The sequence below is a fragment of the Sphaeramia orbicularis genome, chromosome 15 (genome assembly GCF_902148855.1).
Source record: "Sphaeramia orbicularis chromosome 15, fSphaOr1.1, whole genome shotgun sequence".
NCBI lineage: Eukaryota > Metazoa > Chordata > Actinopteri > Kurtiformes > Apogonidae > Sphaeramia > Sphaeramia orbicularis.
The window spans coordinates 50,804,651-50,828,016 of NC_043971.1; the positions used below are offsets into that span (position 1 = coordinate 50,804,651).

At 40.1% G+C, this 23,366-nt stretch overlaps 1 protein-coding gene across 1 annotated transcript in view; it reads left to right on the forward strand.

The window, feature by feature from the left end:
* Window positions 1-1,898: 1,898 nt before the first annotated feature.
* The window catches only part of LOC115433831 (signal-induced proliferation-associated 1-like protein 2), a 120,587-nt gene continuing 99,119 nt past the window's right edge, over window positions 1,899-23,366 (forward strand). Inside the window, exon 1 of the mRNA XM_030155373.1 lies at window positions 1,899-1,962. The gene's annotated coding sequence lies outside the window, so the exon portion shown is untranslated. The remainder of the gene's footprint in view (window positions 1,963-23,366) is intronic.

The window sequence follows — 23,366 nt, forward strand, 5'->3', positions numbered from 1 at the left end:
CCGTTAAATCCAACAGTAGTGAGTCTTCAGTCCTTCTGTCCGTCTCAGGACACGTTCCTGTCCAGATTGATGGACAATGAGGACATGAGTGCCTGGATGGACCTTACTGCAGGTCTAAACAGAACCACAAAGTCAGAAAACACCAGGAAAAGGACGTAGACAGATACTCAAAGGTGGAGTATGACATAACAATGATTTCATTACATGATAATTTTTTATCTGTTAAAGAATCTGGAAAAACACAAACAGTGAACTTTACCACAGAGTGAAGGTCTGGTAAAGCATCTGCAGGAGGAACCTCAGAGATGGAACTAAGAAGAACTTCATGAAACATCCTAAGAAAATCAGTGTAATTGTACCAGTATTCTGCCTGTTCCTAAATGTTGTGTGTATTTGTAGATCCACTGTATTTGTTAGTTATAATGTACATGTGTAAATTATAAACGGAGACAGGAATGTCACTTTTACTTTTTGTACTAAAACAAGAAAAATTTGTAGTCATTTTCATAATCAGAATACTTTTTTAATCTCAGGGGAAATTATTATTGTGTTACTGTTGCTCTGTACAAGTATAATTAAATAAAAAAATTATCAGTACCAAAAACTCTCTCTCTCTCTCTCTCTCTCTCTCTCTCTCTCTACATATATATATATATATATATATATATATATATATATATATATATATATATATATATATATATAATATTTACACAGGTGGAAGAGCATTTATAGGTTATGTTATTATTTTACTGGTCAAATAAGTCTGAATGTGAACTGAACTAAACTGAGTTTGACATTAAAGAAACGTTTAGATGACCTTCATCACTGCACAGAGATGATAGAAATCACAAAATCCTCCATCAGCTGTGGTCTGGGCAAAGAACGTTTACACAGACATACAGATCAGGACTGATGTGATGTTCTCCAGAACCGGGTCAGAACACGATCCAAGTGTTTGAAGTGTGTGAAGGTGTTTCAGACCCAGCCGTCCTTCGGTCCTTGTATGGGCCCTTCAGGATGGGTTTGTGCTGGTGCTGGATGTAGGTCGCCGTGCATATGTATCCGTTTGTGTAATGACTACCCTTGGTATGTAAATTACCCATCAGCCCCAGCCCTCGGAGTGCCAGCCACTGCTGTTGTTTCTGCTCCACATGTGGAGGCTGATGAATAGTTTGTCTGTTTGCTTCGATGCAGTGACAATGAGGCTTTAAGTGTTACCTCCTGGGGACCCCCCTCCTACCCTCAAATAAAAGCCCTCACCTCAAACCAGAGCCAGGACCTGCAGAGGCCGGATCAAACAAAGACCTGCGCCTGCTGCCATTCATTTAGACTGATTAAAGTCTGTGGTTTCCTGCCATTAACAGACTCCCGCCTCCCACCAGGAAGTGGCAGAATGACGCGCCGTCCACGTTCTTCCAATTAACTCCTGCACAGCGTCGCTAGGTTCCAACGTACACCAGCGCAAATATATCATCAGAACTGCACCAGCCCATGACGGAGCCTATATTTACATTTTATGTGTACACACATGGAGAAAAACACATGGAGAAGCTTCTCTGTAGAAACACCATCAATTAGAACCTCATCAAACAATAGATATAATTTGAAGAAAGTACAGAATGAGCACCAAGTTGGACTGAATATATTTAATTCAAGTTTTTAATTTAATTATTACCAGTTTCAGTGATTTAAAAAGTATGAACTTATTTATTTGCTCATTTTAATGACACTGGTTTTAGTATTTTCACTGTCACAGACACAGCAGTGGTTCAGCTGGAACCACTGTGGACAACAGTGTAAACTGGACATGTGGACTGTGTGTCTGTTCTACTGTTAGTGCAGATCAAAGGCAGGATGTTGGATTAAAGGGTAGGATTTGGGTCAGAACCTCTGGTCTGGTTTGGGTCCGACTGGTCTGTTTACATGCAGGACTAGATCCACTTCAGTCCCATCATCTGGGTGAGTTTGTCCCAGTGGGAGAAATAACTTTTACTGTCCAGTTTTAGTTGAACTAATGCAGTGTTTTTCAACCTTGGGGTCAGGACCCCATGTGGGGTCACGAGGAATTCAAATGGGGTGACCTGAAATTTCTAGTAATTGATAAAAATAAACAAAAACTTTCTAAGAAAAAATATATGGTGAGTTGAGAGACAATCTCAATCCATAAAAGACATGACAAACTCTGAAGCTGAAACTGCAGCACTGTGGTTCTGTTTTTGTGTCAAATGTTCATTGTGGTCGGTTTCAGATGCTGCAGCTCTTTCATAATTCATAGTTTCAGTTCTTGTTTGTTCAGTATTAATTGTCAGCCTTGTAAATCCAAGCTGGACTGACTGTACATATGCTGACCAAGGAAAATCCAAGTCTCCCTTTGCGCAGTAATCTACACCTGGCTTTACTGCCTCTGTCCATAATAATATACATTATATAGACTAAATGTACTCTAAAATTAACATTTTTTTTTTTTGCAACATAGTATAGCAAACTATTACATGATCAAAACAAATTAATTTTAGCAAAAAAAAGTCTACGTTTTGAATGTCTGGGATCACCAGAAAATTGTGATATTAAAATGGGGTCACGAGCCAAAAAAGGTTGGGAACCACAGGACTAATGCAGTTCAGTTTTTAAGTGTCATATAAACCAACTCAGAGTTGATTTAAATGTGAAACCTGAAGCTGTTTCATGTCTTTGTGTGTAAAATGTGTTTTTCAGTTTTAATGTGTTTCATCACATTTCACTTCTATAATTACATTCACAGTTTAGTTTCACTTTTAGATCCACCGTGTTAGAGGTCTGTTGTCCAGGGTTGGACTGGGTCCATAGACTGAGGATGTGGGTTCCTCCAAACCCTGTCCTGGTTCTAGTGCATTTGTAGTCGTGGACCGAAATTGGGTCCATAGACTGTCCTGTCAGTGGGTCAAAATGGGGAACAGTACTGGGTGTGCAAACCCCCCCCCCCCCCCTCTCAAATCCACCTCCCAAAGTCCAGTCCGTCAGAAGGATCTCAGAAGGTCACATCCCAACCCGAGCATCTCTTCCTGAAAAACTAGCTCCTCCCCCTCTGTTCCCTTGTCCTTCCTGCCAGCCTGAGAAGCTGTGAATGTCACCCCCCACCCCAGCCCCCACCCCCCTCCACAGCCACCAGCTCCCAGCGGCCGTCCTCCCCCCACCCTGCTCAGCCACCTACTTTCCCTTACATATGCTAATGCTGCTCTCATTCAGCTGTTGGGGGCTTTGTGGGGGGGTTGTGGCATTAAGGGACAGCTGTATGCATTTCTCCAGTGACTCCCCCAGCGCTACACTCAGCTTTACTGCTCTTTCTATACCGTCTTCCTTCAGTTTCTCCATAAACCTGGAGGCTGGAGGTTCATGTTGGTTCTTCTGAGGTTTTTCTGCTGTGAAGTGGATCTCCTTCTCCTCCTCATGGTGTTTTTTTGGGGGGAGGGTCTCGTACTCAACAAGTGGCTGATGGATTTAATGCAGTTGGATAGAATCTCCACAGAGGCCTCATTACCTCAGCGGCGCTCGGGGCTTTGTGTCCTCTGCTCTTTGGATTTATGGCTCTGATGGAAACTGGACTCTGTTAATCAGGTAGGAAACATGGCCGCCGGCGATGGCGAAGGTCTGGGAGATGTTCGGATAGAGAAATGATGCTTCATAATAACGTACATGAACCTGGAGCTGAGGGGAAAACCCTTTAATGCAGTTTACTTCAGGATATTCAGATGTGGAACATCTACATCTTCTACCTGTTGATCAGTCAAATGTTGTGACGATGAAGACGAGTTTAACTCTGTAAAAAACTGGGGTTTACGCCGTTTTCAACATGTTGAATCAAGACTTTTTATTTTAATGAACTGTTGTGAAAGTCTACAGTAGAACCTAATGTAGATTTTCAAAAATAAGCAGTTCATAGCAGAATCAGACAGTAGATATATTCGACTCGTTACGTCTTTTGTGACGTTTTGCATAATGTAGGATCCTTTCGACTGTTTTCAAATTGCAGGAGTTCTTCTGTCATTTTTGTCTGCGTCATGTTTTGTGAATTGTTGTAAATAGAGCTGAAACGATTAATTGACTCAAAGTGATCCAAAAAAAATCATTCAACCACAATTCTCCTGAATCAAAGTTTTGTTTCCTTCATTTCTCTGCTGTTAAACATTGGTTCCACTGTTGTGTTTCACACGGATGCTTATTGTGACGCACAAAGAAGCTTCAATTCAGGAAAACTGCGATAGAATATTTCCCTTTAATCAATTCAAGTCGATTAATCGAATTGTGAATTTTTGCATTCACTTCAAGCACCTAATTGATTAATCGTTTCAGCTCTAGTTGTAACTTTAATGTCACTTCTGAGTTGTTGCATCTTTCAGTTGTTGCAACTATTATGTTGTCTTACGTCATTTTGAGCATTTTTACATCCTGTTAAATTGTTGTTATGTCAGATTTCTTATAGGATTTTCTCTTGTTGGGTCTTTTACGTCAGTTTCAAACACAACTTTTGTGTATTTTTTCATTTTCACCTTGTTGCCCTTTGCTTTATTTTGTATGTTTTTGCTTTGTTACGGCACTTTGTTTTCAGTGCAACTTTTGTCATTTTATGTCTTTTACATAATTTTTTGTCTTTTTGCCCATTTTTTGTCTTATTTCTGCTGTTTTTATGTTGATTTTTGTCTTTTTCACCTTGTTGCCCTTTCCTTTATTGTGTGTCTTTTGAAAGTTTTGTTTCATCTTTTATGTAGTTTTGTGTGTTTTTTATCATTAGAACAGTTTCATCTTGTTGTATCTTTTATAAATAATATCAACCCATACTTCACCGTCTAGTTCCTTTAACTTTCACTCAGGACCAAACGTCCATATGGTTTAGTGCTCATCATCATATTACCTACTGTTTTTTTGGGGGGGGGGGTTTTTCTTCTTCTCGGTGTGGTCCAGACCTACATTAACCCAGTGTTTCCCTCCAGTAGAAGTCTTAAAAGTCTTTCTTTTCAGACTGTGGCTGGTCTGGTTCAGCCCATGTTCTGTTTCAGGAACACTGAGTGTCTTTGGCAGCGTTCTCAGAGTTGTTTGGAGGTGAATAAAGCAGTGATTCATCAGTGTTTCTGTTCTTCCTCCTGTCCTCCCTACTGCTATCATCCTCCATCCTATCTCTGCTCAGGAGCTTCCAGCTGCTGCTCAGGAGCAAAAACCAGCTCTGCTTTGCCAGATTTCTGTCAGTAACACCAGGCCAAGTGTGAAAAACAAACCCTGGGAAGAAAAGTCCTGCTGAAGGGAATAAAACCCAGACGTGTTCAAAAGAACCCACTTGACTGGGTCTGAGCCACAGGATCATATGTCGAACAGTGACATCCGTTTATTCTGGGATACTTTAGAGTTTCAGTCCAATCCAAGAATTTATGTTTACAATGAAAGAATTACACTGGAGATATTAACACTTAAGGGTCTTCAGATTCCACATAACAGACCAATGTGGATCAGGTCAGTACAATAATAACAGAATAACCCATAAATAATGAGAAATACAAATTCTGCTCTTTGTTTTAGTGCAGTGGTTCCAATCTTTTTAGGCTCCTGACCCCATTTTAACATCACAAATTTCTGTTGACCCCAGACATTCAAAACTGAGACTTTTTGGGTTTTTTTTCTAAAATTTGTTTTTGATCATGTATTAGTTTGCTATACTATGTTTCAAATCCAGGTTAATTTTAGAGGACATTTAGTCTATATAATGTATATTAGAGCTGGGTAAAAAAAATCGATTTAATCGATCTTAGATCTATTTTGTTTTAATTTTGCGTAATCGATTAATAGTGGATGAGATCGATTTTTCAGAGCAGGACTGGGATTATGCAGAAGCGTGACCGACTTCGTCTTGCGAACCACTTGGTCTCGCTCCCGACAGCTGTGGCGCGGAGGAAGGGTAGGGAGGTCCTCCCGGCCTCAAACTCGAACCCGCGGTGTGAAGGAACTGGCTGCCCGGAGGTTCTCCAAGGCGAGTCATGGAAGCCGGTTGTTCTTGGAATAATAACTTGGATCCATACTGTCACCTATGGCGATGAGTATGGAGTTAGAGGAATAGTAAAGTGACAATGTCTGACCACTACGCTACCTCCCCTGACCAACATTCATAGAGTGCAACCCCACCCCCGCTCCAATCACAGAGCCCCCCCCCCCCCCCCCCCCCCCCCCCAGTGAGTCGAGGCCACCAGCCATAAAACACAATAAAGATGACAAAGTCCATTCTGAGCCACTGTACAAACATGGCAATGTTTCTGTCCCGTTCATTATTTCAGAGCAGATTCAGCTACTTATTGCTGAAATGTCATATCAATTTCCTTTCTAATATCAATATTGATACCAGTATTGATGTGTTGCATAACTGCGGTAGTCAAATAATCAGGTTACAACTCAAAATTATACTTTGGTATCACTAAATTAATATGAATCAATCAATTAATACTGAATCGAATTGATATTGGATCAAACTGAATTGAATCATGATTAATTGATTCAGAACCTTATGAATTGAAATCGAATCGATTATGGAAATTGGCCATGATACCCAGCCCCATATATTATTGTGGACGGAGGCAGTAAATCCAGGTGTAGATTACTGCACAAAGGGAGAATTGGATTTTCCTTGGTCAGGATATGTACAGTCAGTCCAGCTTGGATTTACAAGGCTGACAATTAATACTGAACAAACAAGAACTCAAATTATGAATTATGAAAGAGCTGCAGCATCTGAAACTGACCACAATGAACATTTGACAGATAAACAGAACCACAGTGCTGCAGTTTCACAACCACAGTTTGTCTGAAATGGATTGGGATTGGCTCCGTCAACTCAACACAGATTTTTTATGAGTAAGTTTTTTTTTTTTATCAATTACTAGAAATTTCCGGTGGCCCCATGTGGGGTCCCGACCCCAAGGTTGAAAAACACTGCTTTAGTGTAAAAAAGTCAAATTACATGAAAATGTTTACATGTACAATCTATCCTTTAACAGTAAAATGTGAATAACATGAACAAATATGAACAACCTGAACTGTCTTCTTATAAATCAGTGTAATTGCACTAATATTCAGTCTGTTATTAAATGTGTGTATTTGTCGATCCACTGTATCTGTACGATAGAATGAACATGTGGAAATGATAAACTGAGGCTGAATATTGTTAAAATTGTACCCATTTTTCTGAAGACATTTCAGACTGTTCATGTAATTCACATTTTTTAAAGGTTAGTTTGTAGATGTGAACATTTTCATATTGTACTTGTACTGTTTTCGCCGTTCTTTTACTGATGTGGCCTGTTGGAGATCATATTGACTGTGGAACCTGTTTGACGTCCCTGGTTTAGACGGTATTGATGAATGTTCTAGATCAGTGGGTTCGAAAGTGTTTCTGTGATGATGCTCCTGGTTTATCTCTGTTCTGATGCAGCGTCAGTGTTTCGGTTTGTGGGCGTCCTTGTTGTCGCTGTGACCTCGCGGTGACCTTTGCAGACTGAGCGTTAACCAGCAGCGTTCACACGTCCAACTGCTTCCTGTTTCTGAACACAGTCGCTCCTCGCTGTTGCTTCTTCTCCTGGGTTTCTTTTCGTCTTTCCTTTGAGGCGACTCCGCTGACAGGCTGTCGCTGCTTTAACGGAGGCTACTGGGAGGCGCCGGTGGTGGGAGGGGGGCGAGTTGGATGGGAGGGGGTGGTGCTGATAGAAATAGGTGGTGGTTTATTCTGGAGCCTGCTGGGCCACATCAACCCTGTCTGTTCCCTCCCTGCAGCAGCAGAGGCCGGTGTGGCCGGGCCCGGTTCGGGGACAGATGGTCCCTTCTGGAGCCGGGCCACGGCACAGCGCCCTCCGATGGGGGAGTGGGGGGAGGGGGGGGGTACACTGGAGCAGCCAAGAACAAACACAGTCTCCTTCTGTTAGAATATTCTGACGTTCAGACCTGTTCAGCTCCAGCTTCATGGATCAGATGTCGATAAGTTACTTCAATTATTTATGGAAGTACATCTGTCTCATTAGATTTTGAATTGTAAAAACTTTGAATTTCTAGCGCTGATTTTTTTTTTTTGCACTGAAATTAAATATCTGAATTTTTTGTCTCTGAATTCCACTATGTTCATGAATTTAGAATAAAAAAAATTCAGATGCAAAAAATTCAGACGCAAAAAATTCAGATCACACAGCTGGGACACCAAGGATAAGCAACTGATTCTATCTCAAGTCAAACCGACATCCGGCCAATCAAGTTACGTTAGGTTGGACATGTGACGCCGATGCAGGAAGACGGTCAGCGTGGATGTGTGATCTGAATTTTTGTTATCTGAATTTTTTGCTTTTGAATGTTTTGCATCCAAATTTTTTGCTTTTGAATTTTTTGCATCTGATTTTTTTGCATCTGAAGTTTTTGCATCTGAAGTTTTGTTGTATCTGAATTTTTTTTAATTCTAAATTTATAAACATAGTTGAATTCAGAGACAAAAAATTCAGATACTTAATTTCAGTGCAAAAACAAAAAAAAATTTGGATACTTAATTTCAGTGCAAAAAAAATTCTGTGCTTGAAATTCAATAGCTTTTATAATTCAAAATCTGATGAGACAGATTTACCTCCAGAATTATTTACATTTTATTTGACAAGAACAGTATATTTAACCACAGTTCCATTTTAAAATCTGTCACTGATGTCATGTTTATAGGACTTATGGCCATCGTAGTTAATTTATAGACTTTTAAGACAAAACACTATAACAAACAACCAAAAAACATTACGACAAAACGGCATTAAAATCACTGAACATGTTGACACAGATCCAGGAACAGTGGAAGACAAGGAAACCACATTAAGAAAACTAAAACCTATGTTAAACCCACGTCCACAGGAGATCAACTCTGACTGGATGTGACTTCACCGCCTCATACACAGAAAAACAAGATCATGTAAATCACAAAACACACTAGACTCTGTCGTTTCACATCAGCCACGACAGGTCAGTGCACCTCAGCTATCACCACGACGTCTGTTTTAGTCTGTCGATGTCTGCTGTGGTGACGGTCAAAACTTCAGGTGTTGGAGTTTCTGGATGATCTGCGGATTTTCTCTTTCAAATCAGGGATCAGTGTCCGCCTCATAGACAGACTTTAGTCCACTGGACACACAGATGACATCCCTCAATCTGTCCAGAATGAGGACACATGAGACCCAGACCACCTCAGACCATGGTCCAGACCCCCATCAGTTCAGTCTACATGGGACCAGATTCCTAAGGACAGATTTTGACCCTTTTAAGATTACATGCGTCTACAGTGACACATTTTTCATCCACTGTCATTAAGACGGCTGTAACTGCTGAACTATTTGTGCTATTGACATAACTCAGACGCCGTCTTTTATCTGAGGTTGAGTTCTTTCTGTTGGTCTAGAACACATTAGGGTAGAGGTCTGCATTGGCTGAGGGGGAGGGGTGGAAATGGACAGAGCAGAGAGCAGCAGAGTGCAGTCGGTGAGAGAGACATGGAAAATTGTATTACTTTTATCAGTGTTTTAGTGGTGATCTGGTCTGTAAATAATTGTATATAATAGTAATAGTACTGTTTTGAAGAGTTCTACTAGTGTGATTCTCAGGTTTTGCTGGGTTTTTTTCTCTTTTTTTCCTACTATTTTATCTGTATTTTTGTGGTTTGTATAGTTGACTGATAATTGCTTTGTATCTGTAAATATTCTCTAAATGTCTGTGCATATTTGTATATATATGTAAATCTATAGTCAGATCTCTCCAGTTCATACACAGATGCAGTGTGTGTATTTGAATCAGATGATGGATGTTTTTGTCAGTGAAATGATCGGCTCTGTCTACAACTAGACCCAAAGTGAACACAGACTATCAACAGGATCCAAATGACACCAAAGAACCAAAAAGAACAAGAAGAACATGGACACACAATGATCTAGAACAACTACAATGGATCAACACATGGAAAAGACAGGAAAGGTTATTTTTATAATCTTAAAATTTTTTCTAATGCACATTTACAGTTGTTTTTCATAATAACCATAATAAAAATTCAAATTTTTTATTTTTTTTTTACTTTAACCCACGTTAATAGCTAGTTATAAGCATTTATTACATATAATAATTGTAAGTAATTCCCAGGTATTGAAAGTTAAGTTCTTCCTGAAAAAAGGTGCAAAAGACCTGGCAAATAAGACCTTTTCTGACACTTATTTCAAAAGCAGCATAAAGAAATCTCGTCCTGTTCTAATGGAGGTCCATGCTGCCCCTGTTCGTCTCATATCTAATAACAGTCTTCCATTAGTATTGGTTGATGTTCATTAAATTTGTATTAGAACAGACTCTGCTCCGTGTTCTCGTCCAGGTTTACAGAGTCTCGTGCATCTTTTATCTCAGTACATGATGGTCTGGTTTTCTGCACTCGTTGCTCTTTGTTCTCACTTGGAAAAGCAGTGAAAATCTGTTGCCGTGTCTATTTAAATTCTCAGATCACCCTGAAACAACTAAAGGACAATGGCGGCGTGCAGCCTGGCAGGCGCTGGGCTCGGCACTGGGCTCGGCGCCAGCTGGCCGACCGGCCGGTTCGGAGACTCCTGTTTGGAGGAGCCCCACCTCCCTCCCTCCCTCCTGCTCCTCCAGCTCTGAAACCAAACAAACCAGAAACCCCATCCAACACCAGAACAGAGCTGCTTTTATTTTCATAACATAACTTGGCCTCAACACCTCGTCCACAATCCATTGAAGCCTCCGTCGGCTTCATGGCTGAGCTTCAGCTCCCACTTGATGGATCGCTGTTGGTAATTATGTTAATGTTGGCACGTAAAGGTCGTCATTCCAGAGCAGCAGCTGTAATTTTATTTTATCAGAGGCTGTCATCTTAATGCATTATCTGACACTGGAATTCAGAGGAGTTACAGTTGATGCATGACTTGTATTTAAGATCAGCAGCAAAAGCATCCAAGGGTTTAATCTAGTGATGCACCTATCCGACTTTTTCAGTTCTGATACCGATGCTGGGGCCTTGTGTATCGGTCAATACCAGATAACAATCCGTTATCATTGTTGATTTCAGAAGCTCCAAGCCTTACCTGGTATGGTTCGGCTGAAATAGCTCTGATGTGACTAATTTATTTGAGTTTAGAGAAAACCAGGCAATTCATGTTGGTTTAAGTTTATATTAAAAGGATGCATTATTTATTTATTTTCAGATATTTCAGTTGGTTGTTAATAGTAAAAGAAAGTCATAACAAAGCTGATAATTATTAAGAGAACATGCTTTAATTTAAGTAATTTCAGAAAGTGTTTTTATTTTGAAGTCTGTCAGAACAGGAAATACCTTTAGATTGTGTTGACAAAAGACAAAAAGCTTTACTCTTTTCCAGATATGGAGGTCCAGTTCCCTGTGTGTGTTCTGGAGCTGCAGCAGGTCTTAGAAGAAACACTCAGTTTGAGTAGAAACTGTCCAGTCATTAAACATCCAACCTCCAACTCCAGTCGAACCCCCACATCAGAGCCTCAGTTCAACCCATGTTCCTGTCTGTGTTTGACCAACTCCACTCAACTCTGCATGCATGACAGAGCCGTGTCACGAAAACTTAAAGGAGAAGGATCGGTCTTACAGATCGGTTGCTTTTACAGCTCCTCAATCCAGCTAAAATTTTGATATCAAGGCCAGTATCTGATCCTAGTATTAGATCAGTACAACCTTAGTTTAAGCAGTCAATCACTGTTGGAAAAACATCAGAATATTTTCCAAAAAATTATCTATTTGGACGCGGAGTAGAACCGGATCATGAAGGCATCAAAGCCTGATGCATTCAAATACAGATTGTAACAGAGGCAGCTCCCGAAGGTGAAGAGACAAGACATTTAGCTTTTAAATGCACATGTGAGGACAGAAACACAGCCGTTCTCTCTGATTTGTGCATTTTGACTGAATCAGGGGCTGGTTCTCTGAGGGTTTTTTAGAACAAGGAACAAATGGACAAAAATAACATGGAACATTTGCTCTGATTGTTCTCATCCTAAGGCCATTCATACAGTGTCCATCTGTACGAATGTGGAGCAAATACACAGAACAGAAACACTTGTGTGAACCTTTCCTCAGTCAGAATGTGCAGTAGTAGATGTTCTGTACTTTGATAAATGCACCAAACATATTATATTATGTTTGTTTGATCGTATTAGTGAAACAGAAACCTGTGCATGAATAATCATAAATACACCGTTGCAGATTTGTCACCTCGTAGTGAAACATTTTTTGTGGCTCTGCTCATATTTTTTCTGTTTCTGGTGGGAAAATGTCTGTAGATCAGTGGTGTCAAACATACGACCTATAGTCCAAAACAGGCCACCAAAGGGTCCAGTCCGGCTCTGGGGATGAATTCGTTAAATGCAAATATTTCACTGAAGATATGAACAATCAATGGAGTTAAAATCATGTTAGTTCAGGTTCCACATTCAGACTAATATGATCTAAAGTGGAGCAGAACCAGTCAGACAAGAACAGAATAAACTATAAATAATGACAAATACGAATGTTGTCTTTGTTTTAGTGTAAAAAATTACAATTACATGGAGATGTTTATATTTACAAACTATCCTTTAACAATAAAATGTGAATAACATGAATAAATATGAACAACTTCAAGTGTCTTCATATAAATCAGTGTATTTGTTCCAATATTCTGTCTGTTATTAAATGTTGTGTGTATTTGTAGATCCATTGTATCTGTACAATATAATGAACATGTATAAATGATAAATTGAGGCTGAATATTGGTACAATTGCACAAAATTTCAGGTTGTTCTTGTTGTTCACATTTTTTAAAGGATAGTTTGTAGATGTAAACATTTTTACAATATAATGTACGTTATTTTTTTCCACTGTTATTATTTGACTGGTCCGGCCCTCATCATATTGGTCTGAATGTGGAACCTGAACTAAAATGAGTTGGACAGACCTGATGTAGATCATATATATTTCTGATCCTGGACTGAACATTCCGTTTTGTTCCAATAATCAATTGACACAAAAGAATGCGTCCTATTTGAATCCTCATGTATGGTTTTGAACTGGTCTTCATGGCCAGAACATTTCTCTGATCTACTGGTAGAACATTCCCATTATCAACAGAAAGACAATGAGGAGAATGAAGTAAAAGCACAGTGTTTTTTCTGAACTGAGCCCAGACCCTGCAGAACCGGGTCGATGTTGGTCCAGTAAAAGCCTTTTTCTGGAACCTTCCACCTCCTGCTGCTTGGATCCGATCAGTGGCTTTGAAGGCTCAGTCCGTGTGTTTGACCACCTGATCTGTGGTCCTGTTGTGTGGATCACTAAGTGGATTTCCTATGACCCCCGTCTCCTCCCTGGGCTCCTGGACTGGGCTCGGTTCTGCTCGGTCCTTCTCTTTGTCTGGATCCACATGTGGTTGATATTAAGAGATTTCAACATGTGCGCGGAATGAAAACAATTTACCACTTTCAGTTTCTGTGGAGTAAAAACTTTAATGTGAAACAGAGTCAGATCAAGGGCGACCACCCCCCCCACACACACACACACACACACACACACACACACACACACACACCCATGCTTCAGCTGTGATATTCCACATGAAGCTACTGTGAACACGACATGAAACCAAATGAATGGACATGAGCGCATGCTCAGGTGCGCAGGTGAATGGAGCGCCCTTCTGCAGACCCGGGTCAGTCTGGAACTCTGGGGTTTTAATGGAGACGAACATTAACGCCGTCTGATCGGTCCTGTCAGTCACTGTGTCCTTCCCTGATTGGCCAGGGTGTTGCTATTGACGACCTGATGCTAATTCAACATGGCGGTGATTCTGTCGTCATCTCCTTGGGTTGTTCTGTCTGTAGGGTTTATTTTCTGTAAATTGTCAGATAAACCAGTGTTTAATTAACAGTAGATGATCCTCCTGACTGTCATTTGGATTTACTGCAGTTATGTAAACAGAAGGAACTTTAAATCACTGAGGCGACGCCCAAAGTTTTGGCAGCGACACAAAATTATCTTTTTGCTTTGCTGCTTCAGTGTTTTGTAGGAATGTAATGGTACAGAAACATTTCCTTTCGATTCAGGGGTCTCCAGTTCGATATATTTACCTCCACCAAGGAATGGTGGAGGTTATGTTTTCACCGGGGTTTGCTTGTTTGTCTGTTAGCAAAAAGTTATGGATGTTTCATGAAATTTTCAGGAAATGTTGATACTGGCACAAGGAACAAATGATTAAATTTTGGTGGGGGGGGGGGGGGGCACTGATCTGCCTTTGCGGAGGTCTGCGCTCTCCATGTGCTTTTCTAGTTTTGATATGTTTTTGGTTCAGTGAAGGAGACCAATTTCGTTAAAAAAAAAAACAAACTTCAAATATAATCGATCTTCATGCATCAATGCCGGCACACTGCTCTTTGTTTTGTTGACTTGTCCCTCTCCATTGACGTAACTGACAGGGAATCTGAAATGCTCCCAAATCGTAGACTTTAAAGCAGACGGAGGGTCTTTAATTCTGACTTTGTACCTGTGACTCTGCTCTGAGCTTCCATGGTTCACCTTCAGCATGTGGATGGTGTTGGACCGCTTAGACGTCCATCTAGATAGATAGATAGATAGATAGATACTTTATTCATCCCATAGGGAAATTTACTGGTTCCAACAGTATCACAAACTTAAAAACAACAGTAGTAAAAAAGCAATAGTAAAACACAGTAGTAAAAATACTTTAAATTCCACAAGGACAGGGGTGTCAAACTCATTTTAGTTCAGTTCCACATTCACCCCAATATGGTCTCAAATGGGCTGGACCAGTAAAATAATAACAGTGAAAAAAGTAAAATTACATTATGATGTTTACATCTACAACGTTTCCTTAAAAATCTGAATAACATGAACAACTTGAAATGTCTCAAGAAAAACAAGTGAGAATTTTAATAATATTCTTCAGTTTATCATTTACACATGTGTTACAATTTGCATTAAAATTACAAATACACAAAACATATCGTAACAGGTATAATATTGGTAAACTTGCATTTACTTCTTTTAAGACATTTCAGGTTGTTCATATTTGTTCAAGTTATTCACATTTTTTGTATAAACAAAACAAAGACAAATAAAACAAAGATAAAATCTGCAGTTGTCACATGTTTGACGCCTGTGATCTAGGATATCAAATATTACACATGGGTTCTACTTGTTCCACTCTGCTCATACTCTGTACGTTCTGCTTCAAGGTTCGTGTGGAAACTTAAGGCAAGTGTTTGCGTTCTCCACATAGGCCTCATGTATTCGTTGTGTACACCTCCGTATTGTATTGAAGGCCCTGTTTGGTACAAACGAGTACACCGTTACACCCCTAGTGTTTTGTGTTTCTGAGGTCCATTGAAGAACATTTCTAAGAACTTCATATGTTTCGATGACTTTCTTCTGTAAATAAATCCCATTTCTGAATAATAGTTAGTTTATGTGAGTAACACTTACAACCGTGTTCTTATCCTGTTTTGTCTTCATGTTTTTGCATCATTTTCGTGTTGTTGCGTCTTTTGTCAATAATGTAAAACCACGATCAACCGTCATCTGGTTCCTTGAACTTCCATCAGGACCAAACATCAGCCTGTAAAGTTCAGGACATAATGATTTGACATTTCCAGGGATAACGGTCTGTTTTGTCAGATATATCTGTCCCTTCCAGCTCTAAAATGAAACCCATTACTCTGGTCTCTGGGCGACGACAGAACAAACCAGAGCTGCTGCTGTTTTTCATGTTTCTGTGATAAGACAACAACCAGAAATAACCCTCAGTCCGGACCACAAAGTCCACAGCAAAGCACACATATCTTTTGTTGAATTTTGCGGCTGTTGACAGACAAGGTGTGTCGAGGCGACCGTTGAACAGACTTTATTTCAGGGGACTCCTGTTTCCAGCTGTCCTCTGTGTCTGGGAGGCCATTCTTGGATTTTTTGAGTGGTATTTGTGATGAAGCCACTTCCTTTTTGTGCTTCTCACCGTCCTGTGTGTGCATTTGGATGGATATGAATACAGAGGCTCTTCTGAAGCGTCTCCCACCAGAGGTCTGACCCCTGGAGACGCCGAGGGCTTCGTCTGATGGAGGCTACACCTGGGCACCGCCTGGACGCCGCTGGACGGGGACGTTTCCCACAGTGCATTGTGGCTTTGCTGTGTCTGACCTGGTTTCTCATGTGTGCAGACTGTTCTGCCGGCGTTGGACCGGGTCTGTGTGCACTGAAACGGAAAACCAAAAGCCTCTAATCATCCCTCGCTTCATTTCAGATTCAGAACAGACTCAGGTTTATCTGCATCTCCTCCACTCTGCACTGTGTGTGTGTGTGTGTGTGTGTGTGTGTGTGTGTGTGTGTGTGTGTGTGTGTGTGTGTGTGTGTGTGTGTGTGTGAGATGATCAGGTACATCAGTTCATGTGGTGATGGTCAGTAGCGGTGGTTTTCATTCACTACTCATGTGTGTGTTATATTTACAGGAAATTCACTCATTTCTCCTGTAACAACAATTAACACGACTTTTATTAACGTGTAAAAGTAGAGGCAGCTGATGTTGGGTCGATGGTGACAATTATTTTTTTCAGTTTTTGGACCTTTCTGGAAACTAGATGATTATTTGTAGCTTCCGTATTGCTGAACTTCTGTCAGTCAGTATTCTCTAAAATATCGTGGCCCACATCTTTGGAATTATCTATGTCCTGGACTTCAATCAACATCCTCTTTATGGTTATTTAAAAAAACATCTGAAAAGGACTGTAATTTACAAAAAAATGCAAGGCTGTATATCATTTGATTTGTATTTCTATTATTTTAACTTTAGATTATTATTTCAGTTATATCGTATTTTATTTATTTTTTTCCTGTGTAATTGTTTATTTCTGGGAAAGTATTTACATCAGCTTTTTTTGGCTGCTGTCCTCTCTTGCACAATGGCGTTTACTTGCATGAAAATAGTTTTTACCTCCACCAAGGTGGTTGTGTTTTTCCTGGCGTCTGTCTGTCTGTCTGTCTGTCTGTCTGTCTGTCTGTCTGTCCATGTGCAAGATAGCTCAAAAAGTTATGGACGGATTTGGATGAAAATTTCAGGAAATTTTGATACTAGCACAAGGAACAAATGATTAAATTTTGGTGGTGATTGGGGGGTGGGTGGGGGGGTGGGGGGGTGTGGGGGACTGATCTGCCTTGGTGGAGGTCTGCAATCTCTGAGTGCTTTTCTAGTTTGAACTTTGTCTCTTGCTGTTTATGATGTGCAAATAAGTAAAATAAGAAAAATAACATGAAGATATATAATATAGTATATACATAAACGTATATTTTAATAGACTGGATCTCTGTACACATCTACTCATTTATTTATATTTATTTTATATGTTTATGTTTATGTTTACGCATTTGGCAGACGCTTTTTTCCAAAGCGACTTACAGGGGAAAACCAATTAAATCACTCAATCAATCAAATTTTATTTATATAGCGCCAGATCACAAAAAAGTTATCTCTTGACATTTTATATATAGAGTTGGTCAAAACCAGACTCTAAGTCAATTTACAGAAACCCAACAGAATTTATATTATTCTTCAACCCATTGTTGTCCTTGTGTCTAGCTGAATGTTTTTTTATATTTGGTCTATGTTTAAGTGTGTTTGTGTTTATGTTAAAATTGTACAACATGAGCAAAGAAAACCAAAGCCAAATTCCATGTATGTGTTCACATTCTGGTCTGGCTTTATGATTTAGGCTCAAATCAAAATAAAGAAAATGCGCAAATGACTTTATATTCAACAAGATGGAACCAATCTAATGATGGAACATAAAATATGAAACAAAAGACGAATAAAATGCAACAAGACAAATACAATAATACAGATGAAAAAAAAACAATAAGATAAAACCGGTTTAAAGGATGAGACCAGATGAACCGACGGCCATCGTCCAGTTTCGTCATCTGAATAAACTCGTCTCCTCATTGTGTCTCACGCCGGCTGCTTCCTCATCTGTTTCTCCATCAGACCAGGTTTTTCATCATCCTCTTCCTCCTGTGTTGTCGTGGTAACTCTCCTGTAGCGACGCCGAAGTCGGTCTTATCTGCAGTTTGGATTTCGCCACCACGGGCCCCGCCCACGGCAACAAATAACACAACCTGCAGATTAGAATGTGTCACAGAGGAGGAGAGGGAGGGACGGGGGAAGGACAGGGGAGGCGTTTAATTGAACTAACCAATCCCTAATGGACGCCCATGTCCAAGTCCCATCATTCTCCTCTGAAGTGTTTTAATGCGCTGCTGTTTTACTCGTGCAGACCTACTTAACCTACATAAATATCTGTCAGCGCTGCCGGTTAAACCAGCGGCTGGATGTGGTACGATGGCTCTGATAAGGCAGCTGGCTGGAACTCATTTCATTGGTTTCCTAACCTCCTGCTGTGGGTGTGACCCTCCTTTCACACCGGCCATTAAAACACCAGCGTCGTTCGTCGCAGGCGGCGCTGGTGCATCAGGGTGTTCGGTTGGTGGTCCGGACACAATAGGACGGGGCGGAGCTGGATGATTGGGTTTTAACCGGCCCACATACGGTGGGTTCAGGAAGGGGAGGGGTCGAACTCTGACGGCAGGGCTTTAGCATCAGGGCTAATTTCAGAGTCAGCTGGTGGGAGAGTCCTCCCTGATGTGAGGCTGAATTGTGGAAGCAGGAGTTGAAAGAAGAGCGGAGTGAATGGTGGGTTTGGTTCGCATTGATCCACAGTTTCCTTGGCTGTGGTAAATACACACCGACGGACACACACAGCATCCACAACCCCTTCCAAGTGTCTTTCCTGGTTGTCGAGGTACTTGGGAAGAAGCGGCCAAGGGTTTCCCAGGCCCCGATAATGAACTCTGAAGGACCGGCAGAGCCAATTAACGGCTGCCGGGGTTTAATTACACAAACCTCTTTGAGCAACGTTTGGCAAAAGTCCCGTTCTTTTCTCCAACCAGTTCCTCTTCTGTCCAAACCCAGAAGAACCTCATGTCAGAGGGAACACAGCACTAGTACTGCACTGCGCTGTTTGTTTCCTTTGTATCTCCTGTATGTCAACACAAATATCTGCACATTATTTGTACATTTTCCAGAAAGGCTTAAAGTTTTAGTGCATTTAAGGTGAATTATGTGTTTATTTTGCTCCGTCGTGCATCTGAATTCAATGTAAATAGATAAAGCAATAACACATTTGTCCTTCAGTTAATATGACACACATCAAATGAAAGGAGATGAAAATGATGCAAAGTATGAAACGAACATGTGATGAAGGACTGAAGGATTTTAAATTAGGAATCCTTCTATATTTATAATTAAGATTTATATGGGTATTATTGTTAAGCAATGAACAGAGTTTACTTTTTATTTTTTTATATGGCTATTATTGTCATAAAATAGACAGAGTAATTTTTGTTTTTTATATTGGTATTGGTATCAATTGGACATAGTTTATTTTTGATAAGTATATTACTGCTAAGAAATGGACAGTTTATTTTTGTGCGTTATTATGAAAAGGACAGAGTTTACTTTAATGTGAAAAGCTGCTGTAAAATGGACAGTCTATCCTAGATATGTTCAGCAATTTTGTGTTTTGTGCTTAGAATTTAGTCTGATATGTGTAGGATTTTTGAGTTACTTATGGAATCTACAGAGGAATTTCAGATAGGTAGAAGGATGGGGTGGGGGAGGGGGGGTGATAAGTTAAACTTCATCCTGCTCCTTTTCAAATGCTGGACTTTCTGTCATATAATCCTTTTGTTGTTTGGTTTTAATGCTAATTCGAAATAAATTAATAAACAAACAAACAAAATTTATTTGTTAAAAGATATAAATAACAACAAAAACATAATAAAAAATTATAAATAAGTAGTAGGCTTATTAGTGTTGTCAAAGAGTCTGACCATCATTACATCCTGAATAATGTTTAGACAAGAGACGGACGTTAACGTTGATTAGTTTGATGGTTGTCTTTACTTTTATTTTGAAGTTAACCCTTTCATGCATGAATTATTAAAAAAAGGATCTAGAGGGTTTTTTTTTTTCTTTTTGATTGATTTTATTACTCAAAATTAGGCTAAAGTTGAAATGCACTTTGATTTTTTTTTTTTTTTTAATATGGTTTTATTAAGAAGACTTTTAACCTCCTGATACCCAGGAATATACAAATATAGACATTTTGGCTTTTTTTCAAAACTGAATAATTGCCAACATTAGAAACATTATAAAGCAACAGTTTTTTCAAATGCTTTTATTATTTTCTATGGAATGTCCTTTGTGGTAGACAGTTTTTGGTTTGTTTGTTTTAAAGCTCTGAAACTCTTGTCCACAAACAGACAGTAAACATAATAGATGGGTCTTAGGAGGTTAACTTTATGAGATCACAGAGCATCCAAATTCTAAAACAAAGATGATACTTTCTTTTTCATTATATTGCTTAGGGTCTATAGAGACTGCCCCCATGTGGTTTGGAGAATATTACCTTTATAACCCTTTGGAAAGTGAGCTTAAACTATGTGTCCACAAATGTGGAGGTCCTGCATGAAAGGGTTAAGGTGGTTCATGCAGCAGACGTGTCCTTCCTCTGACATCTGTACTTGTAGTACATTCTGTGGTGAGTACTCGTAGTAAACAGGTTGTACCAGTACTTCTACTCGTCCCAGTCTGTGTGTACTCATGTTTGGACTGGGCTTCAGATCAGGTTCAGGTTTAACGCCGCCGTCAGAGTTGGAGATGCTCGTGTCTGGTTGCAGTCCTCCGCCAACCCCTCCCATCTGAGATGAATTTAATATCTATCAGCCCCAGCCCCCCCCCACCCCCCCACCCCGTCCACTGCACGACTGGAGCAGCTGCTCACAATAGAAGAGTGAAAGCAGAGCCTCAGTCCAGTCCGGTTCTGCTCCTGGGAGACTGAAACCCTGATCTCAGCAGAACCCCGTCACGTCCCTGTGTGGAGTGGCGTGGAATGTGATTGGTTGTTTTTATTGAGGCTTGGAGCAGTTCAGCCTTCAGGTCTGTTTACTTTGTGCTTGGGTTTCTGCTTCCTCTGCGTTAATGACCAACAGTGTGACACATAAAAACTGGCAGCAGCCTCAATATTAAAACCAGGAGGAGGAGAGGGAACGAGGGGTTACCGCCGCCGCCGCCGCTGCCTGACTCACCGTGTGATGAAGCACATGAGCTGGAAAATTGGTGTAATCATCCTGGCCTCAACCGGCCTCGGCCCCCGGAGGTCGAGGCGTCCCGGGGACAAGGCCGGCTACTACTTCCTGTGGGCAGAGAACAGAGAGGCGTTAATACGGCTCAATTACAGAGGGTTAATTAAAGATAATTGGTCATAATCACAGGCCTGTGTCGACCCCGCGGCGGCGAGCTGGACGGCAGTTTGGTGGAGGTTAAGTCAACATGTTTGACTGTGACCTCAGGTGGAAGAGGGTCGATATGTGGACCACAGCGGGTTTTAGAGACCCAGAAGAAACAGGAACAACATCTGAGTGGACGTAGGACGACAGGGTTCTGCTCCTGTTTTTAAACCCGGTCCAGTTCTATCTGGACTGTGTACAGTTTTATTAAACCTGGTCCAGTTCTATCTGGACTGTGTACAGTTTTATTAAACCTGGTCCAGTTCTATCTGGACTGTGTACAGTTTTATTAAACCTGGTCCAGTTCTGTCCGGACCTGTTCTACTTTTATTAAACCCAGTCCAGTTCTGTCCAGTTTTATGGTTTTATTTTGCTAGTTTTCTTGATTGTTTAGTTCATTTTTGATCTGTTTTTAATTTCCTGGATTATTGAGCGTTATTTACTGTTAAGGGTCAAATTTAACTCGGTTCAACATTATCCAGTAACAAATACATCCCAAAAAACCAACAGAACACATGGTTTATATGAAGCTGAAAGTACAGAACATTAGTCCAGATTTTAAACCCATTCCATGGCTGTAAATGTTCTAAAAGCTCATGAATACAGTCTGTAGATGGAGGTGGTTTTCAGTTTCAGTAAAACTCCTCCTGTGTTTGTGTTTCGTTGAACGTCTTCATGGTGTTGTTTATGATCAGATGTATTTAGTGGATAAATCCTCCCTGTTTGACCCTGAATCTGAAGCTTTGAGTCTGTGATACTGACACAGTGTTTTAGTAAAGGCTGAGTGTTCACAGATGTACGCTGTGTTTCTGTTCAGTTACCGTCTGTTACGACATGTTGAAACACAACACGTGGTTTTTCTGCCTTTTAAACTCAGTGTTTTGGGAATAAACTGGATCCGTGGTCGTTTCCTGATAGTATTTCTAGTTCTAATGACCTGGTTGGTGTTTCTGAACCTCGTGTCGTGTGAACCAGACTCATCGTGTTGTGGATAAACTGGATTTTCAGCCATAATTGAACAGATTTGTTGTGTAAATATAAGGTTGTACTGTCTGATGGAACCGTCTTATATTTGGACCTCATTTCCATTGGTTATTTTACAGAATATCAGGGTTTTTCATCAAGTAAAGGGTTAATTGTAGTGTTTCCTACGGGGATGAACAAACCATCATCTACAATTTTACAACGCATGGTGATGTGAACGACTATTGATCCATCGATTAACTATTAAAATAATCAATACATCACCGTTGACTAGAGGATCAGACTCTTATTCTGATCATTTTGATTTAATGTTGGAAAGCCTGTGTCATTTCAGTCTTGTCTTCAGACATTTTGAATTATTTGTTAATTTTCTTGATTGTTTTGTTTATTTTTGTACAAGTTTAATTGAATAGTTAAATTTTTTGGTCATTTTATTGATCATTATGCTCAGTTCCTTTTATAATTTTTAAATTTTGTTGATCATTTATTTAGTATATTGTTTTTGTTCATTTTTGTGCTAGTTTTTCATATTTTGATAATTTCTCTAATTTTTGGTCTTTCTGTTGATCATTGTGTTCAGTTTCTTTACAATTTTTCTGTTTTGTAGGTCATTTAGTACATTGTTTTTGTTCATTTTTGTTCATTACCTCCACCAAGGAGGTTATGTTTTTGTCGGCGTTGGTTTGTCTGTTTGTCTGTTTGTGTGCAAGATAACTCAAAAAGATATGGACAGATTTTGATGACAATTTCAGGAAATGTTGGTAGTGGCACAAGGAACAAATAAATTAAATTAAATTTTGGTGGTGATCGGGGGTGGGGGGTGGGGCACTGATCTGCCTTGGCGGAGGTCTGCACTCTACGAGTGCTTTTCTAGAAAAGACAGCACAGACCTCCGCCAAGGCAGATCAGTGCCCCCCCACCCCCACCCCCGATCACCACCAAAATTTAATCA